The sequence below is a fragment of the Myotis davidii genome, unplaced genomic scaffold (genome assembly GCF_000327345.1).
Source record: "Myotis davidii unplaced genomic scaffold, ASM32734v1 scaffold223, whole genome shotgun sequence".
NCBI lineage: Eukaryota > Metazoa > Chordata > Mammalia > Chiroptera > Vespertilionidae > Myotis > Myotis davidii.
In genome coordinates, this window is record NW_006294609.1 from 2,830,907 (window position 1) to 2,836,996 (window position 6,090).

Here is a 6,090-nt window from a genome sequence, read left to right on the forward strand (position 1 = left end):
GAGTGGAGAAACGCTCTGCCCCGCGTAAACACGCGCGCTAGGACGTCGCTTCCCTTTCCTGCGTCCTTTTGGAAAAACTGGGGTCAGAGGAAAGGTGCCTGGGGCGGGGCAGACACTCGCCCCTGCTTATTCAACGGCTTCCAGCCGGGAAAGTTCAATGACGATCCGCATTTTGGAGGGCGCTTGAGCTTGTTTCTTCCCCATCCTGCCCCAGGGTAGTTCTGGGGAGGAATCTGCAGTTACCAGGACAACCCAGGTGCCACATCTTTGTTCAGGTGCAGCTAAACCGATTTGACCAGAGCTAATTCACGCCCAGATGGATGCTGGGGAAAGTGGGAGTGACCCTGCCAGCAAGCTCGGGGTCTTGGAGATAAACTATTCCAGCACCTGGGGAAACTAAGGCACCGGGAAGTTCAAGGTCATAGCCATACCTTAGATCTTTGGCTCCTACTCACTCTGGAAACAGTTTGCCCTGGTTGGTTTTGATTTGGGGTAGATGAGCTACCAGGTAATGGCCTGGGGGACTGCAGTGTGGGCCTTTTTCTAGGCATGTCTTTCTACCATTCTGAACCTCAAGTTCCTAATGTGAAAAGTGAATAGAACACCAGCCTGAGACTCATTCTGAGGACATTCCTAACAGCAAGTCCTAATGCAGAGGTCTCATATTGCCGGCCCTGACCTCACATGCAGAGGTCAGGTCAGCAGATAGGTGCTTAGGGCCACACAGAACTGCCATATATATATGGACTAGAGGCCTGGTGCACAAAATTCATGCACAGAGGGGGGGGTCCCTCAGTCCGGCCTGCACCCTCTAGCAATCTGGGACCACTGGCTCCTAACCACTCGCCTGCCTGTGCTGGGAGCCGGTCCATCCTTGCTGTTTCAAGGGACCTGGAATAGATGGCATACTGTTCTTAATATGTTTGCTCACCTTCTTGGCACTATGTCCTTTCGTAATCTGGAACCACTGGCTGCTAACCACCCACCTGCCTGCCTGCCAGATGCCCCTAACTGCTCACCTGCCTGCCTGATCCCCCCTAACCACTCTGCCTGCTTGCCTGATCGCCTCTAACCATTCACCTGCTTGCCTGACCACCCCTAATCACTCACCTGCCTGCCTGATTGCCCCTAACTTCTCGCCTGCCTGCCTGATCACCCCTAACTGCCTCGGCCTCAGCCGCAGTGGCTTCATCTGGAAGGTCCTTCAGCTATCTGGCCTAATTAGCATATTATGCTTTTATTATTATAGAAGATAGCACATCAGAAATCCAAATAGCAATGGATTAATGCATCTATCTATTCAGCCGCTGAAAAAGGAGTGAAGTACTGACCCTTGCCACAGCGTGAATGAACTTTGGAAACATGCTAAGTGAAAGAAGCCAGACACGAAAGGACAAAGACCATGATTCCACTCACAGGAGATATGTCCACTAGACAAAGCCACGGAGACAGACAACAGATTGGTGGTTGCCAGGGGTCACAGGAGTGGGGCGTGACTCCCAGTGGATACAGGGTTTCCTTTGGGGGCGATGAGGAAGTCCTGGATGAAAAGGTTCCAGCGGTGGTGGCTGCACACGCTGTGAATGTACCTAATGCCACTGAACTGTACACTTGAAAATGCTTACCTCTCACAACGGTCCATTTACTACAGCAAAAAGCAACCCAAATATCCACCTAACACCTATATAATCTGATTAACCAATGTCATCCCAATAAATTTAATAAAAAAGAAAACACTTTTTTTTTTTTAAACATGGAGCTTTTTCTAGAAATAGCAGAAGATGTACAAGCTGGGCCCCCAGTGCCAATGGCCACGGCCAGTTGGAGCCGAGGAGCCCTGTGCCCCTCAGAGCTCCCCAGGTCACGTCCCTTTACTCACTAGTATTAGCAGGTGGCCCTAAGGGAATTGGTTCTGATCTCTGATGAAACTGTAAAGCTTTCTTTATAAATCCAGTATGTCCCTTTTCATCGTTTCCTGTCCCCTTGCAGACACTTTAAGACGCCTTTCTTTCATCAAAGCACAGTTGTTTTAGAGTCTGTGTCTGATAAGTCTGAGACTTGACGTGTCCGAGGGCCTGTTCCTGCTGGTTCTTGCTCATGGCGTCCTGTTTCCTTGTGATCCGCCTGGTGCTCCTTGACCATGCTGACCACTGGACTTTAAAATGTATTCCCAGGGATCACTGGAGGCCCCGGGTGACGTTACCTTCCTTGAGAGATGCTTTATGTTTGCTTTGCCAGGCTCCTGAGGATATGGCTAGTCCAGGATGACCCCCCTGCAAGTTCAGGACTGGTGGGTCCCTGGACCACCCAGGCGATGCCAATAGAGGTTGCCCAATTGAGCAAGGCTAGTTTGCCCCTGAGGGTTGGGTCCCTGACGCAGGGCAGCTGGCTGAGAGGCCTGCACTCCCCAATTCTGCGTTCAGTGATCTCCCGTGGAGAGTTTGGAAAGGCCATGACGGCGGGGGGGATGGGGGGGGAGGCATTTACACCATGGAAATTGGCAAAAGCTCCATACACAGCAGGACCCTTTCCCCAGCTCCTCCTCCCCCCCACCCCCCAGAGCGGGTTGGTAAATATTTACCAGGACACCAATGGCAGAGCTTAATGAGGTCCAGAAATACTGTGGGGAAGGTCTCCCCCAAAGAGTGAGCCTGATGATGAGTTTCGAAAAGACTGGGAGCCTTGGGGCGGCGGGGGAGGTTTTTTTTGATAAACCAAACACTGAAATCTGCCTCTGTGTTTTTTCTTGCCTATAAGCACAACTGTAAAAACTCACAGCTCAGATGCTAGTGGATCGGCAACTCGCATATCCATTGACGCAGCCATTGGCTTGCCTGAAAGTTGGGCCACTTTAAGTCATATGAAAATAAAGAGATAGCTCTGGCCGGTGTGGCTCAGTGGATAGAGTGTCGGCTTGCCGACCAAAGGATCCCGGGTTCGATTCCCGTCAAGGGCATGTACCTTGGTTGCAGGCTCCTCCCCGACCCAGGCCCTGGTCAGAGCTCATGCCGGAGGTAACCAATCAACGTGTTTCTCTCTCATCGATGTTTCTCTCAGTCTTTCCCTCTCTCTTCCACTCTCCCTAAAAATCAATGGCAAAATATCCTCGAGTGAAGATTAATAACAACAAAAATAAATAAAAAGAAAATAAAGAGACAGTACACATAAAGTGTTTTGAAAGACTGTGTTCAAAGGCGAGACAAGGTCATCGAGACACTCCTCTAACGATAAATGATTACGCGCAGACGGTGGGGTCATGACCGTGTGACCGGGAGCAAAGTGGGAACCCGTCCACCAACGGGCTTGGGGACTTCTCGGGTCAGGCATCTAGAAGGCTGCTCAGGCGTCAGCTGCTTCACTCCCAGGGGTGCAGTTGTTTTGGTTGCCCAGCATCTGAAGTCTCCCCACCCCCCACTATAGAAGCTAGAGGGGGCCTGTTTCTCTCTTCACCCAGGGAATTAGGTCCTGGGCATTAGCCAGTTGGTGGATGGTCTAGCTGATTTATTAAAAATAATAGCATTGTTGCCTGGCCAGCGCTGCTCAGTGGTTGAGCATTCATTTCCCAGTCAGGACTCATGTCTGGGTTTCAGACTCAATCCCCAGTAGGGGGTGTGCAGGAGGCAGCTGATCAATGATTCTCCAATGATTCTCTCTCATCATGGACGTTTCTCTCTCTTTCTCCTTCTCCCATCCTCTCTGAAATCAATAGAGAGGGACATATACACTATATTTAAAATAAATAGCATTGTTGAAATATAATTACCATACCATAAAACACACCCTTTAACGTGGTTTTTACTATGTTCATTGAGTTGTGAAGCCATCACTACAATCTATTTTAGAATATTTTTGTCAACCCAGGAAGAAACCCTCCACTTACATTAGCAGTCAGTCTTCCTCTCCCATGCCCACCCCCCACCACCACGCCCCAGCCACCAGGAATCTACTTCCTGTCTCTATGAATTTGCCTATTCTGGGCATTTCACATAAAAGAAACTATATAATATGTGTCCTTTTGCATCTGGCTTCTTTTTACTTGGCGTGTTTACGAGGTTCATCCATGTTGTAGCGTGTATTATTAATACTTCATTCCTTTTTATGACTGAATGATAGTCTACTGTACGGATTTACCACATTTTGTTTACCCGTCATCCTGTGTTGGACATTGGGTTGTCTCCCCTTTTCGGCCATTATGAATCACGTTGCTATTGAACATCATCTGCAGGTGTGCATTTTCATTTCTCTCACCTATAGTCCTACGAGCGCAATTGCTGGGCCACAGGGTAACACTACGTTGAATATTTTTAGGAAGCACCAGGCTGTTTTCTAATGTGGCTGCACCATTGTATCTTTCCACCGGCATTAAATGAAGTTTCCAACTTCTCCACATCCTCACCAACACGTTATTGTCTTTTTTATTTCAGCCATCCTGGTGGAGGTGCCTGGTGGAGGCATATCACTGTGGCTTTGATTTTGAGAGAGAGAGAGAGGGAGTGAGAGAGAAAGAGAGAAAGAGAGAGAGAGGGGAGCAGGAGAGAATTGACTCATAACAGAGTGGCCCTTGGAGCACTGAGCTCCCATGGGTGGCAGTGCAGCTGGCCTCGGCTGCCTCGGTCCCTGCTCATCCTCTGAGATTACTTGGTCTCTCCATTGATTCTGTGAGTTACCCGACAGTCTTCAAATAAAGTCCCTTTCCACATAAGCTAACGAGAACCAATTCCTATGGCCACAAACCAGAGACCGTGACTGATGCCATATCCACGCCCCTCAGTCATTACACATCCTGAATGCCTTGTCTCTTGTTGTAATCCTTCCCCTCTCCCTGAATAGTCTCCTCACTCTTGTCCCTTTCCCCAGCCATACCCTCCTGCCCATCACCCAGTTCTATGCCTCTAAGATGCAAACTTATTCCATTTCGCCTTCATTTAAATAGTCAAGTTTAACCTCCTTGATTCAGCACACAAGGCCATCCATAATGTGACCTCTGCCTTCTCTGGCCATCGCCCCCAGGCACCCCTCAGATTGGCTTAGAGTGCCTTGCTTATGTAATTTCTCCTCTGCCTTCCCTGGTCCCCTCCCTCCCACCATCTGCTCTGGATGCCCCTATATCATGGCACCAGAAGTATAATTATTGACGCTTCCCTCGCTACAATGTAGCCTTCTTAGGTGCAAGAACCATGCTTCCCGCCACAGTGTGTCTCAGTTTAGCCAGTGTGTTAACACTGAGGTCACTATCGGAGGATCTGTAGGCCACACTGGGGAGTGGGGAGTGGCCAGCATTTCCTGGAGCTTTACCGCAGCAAGGCTGCCTTCTGCGATCGATCACCAGGGGACGCGGGCAAATGCATAAACGTGATCGCGAGTGAACGGGCAACGAGATCACGGAGAAAAACCGTGTTTACGTGTTTAAAAAACATTGGGATCCCTAGAAAATTAAAAAGAAGACATGCCAACTCAGGGCTGAAACCCACTGTGAGCGTTTCCACCTTGCGCCGGGGTCGTGTGAGAGAAACTGATGTGACGTACGTGTGGCTCCTGGCTCGGAGGCACACTGTGCCCCCATCTGTCTGCAATGTTCTCCCCGCTCCCTTGCCACGAGGGCTGTCCGCTTCTCTGCACCTGGGACCCGAGGTTCACCACCCCACCCGCTGCTCCCTTCAACAGGACGGACACTTTGATGTTGACCGTCCCCACTGCAGCGTGAGTGACTTCAAGCGATGCAGAGAGAGATGGGGGAGCCCCGGTGGGCAGTGATCGCCCTGGGTCTGAGGCCTGGCACCTGGGCATGACGAATACCCGCTGTGACCTAGGAAGGCAGGAGGCCTTTCTGCAGCTCAGGAAACACGAGCTCAAGATACAGGGACCCCATCAGTAACTGTCCTGAGGCCGGTCCCCACACTCAGGATTGCACTGCTGGTAGAGACTGTTGCATCACCTGGGCTGTTTTCTTTTCTTTTTTTGGTAATATTCCTTTAAGCTAAGCTAGCAGAGGGTAGTTACCCGACCTATGAGTCGGGTGGCAACTTACTGCAGATCCCCAGTGCCCGGATCTATTTATTACCGTCAGTTTTGAAGCAGCTGCCTGTAGGG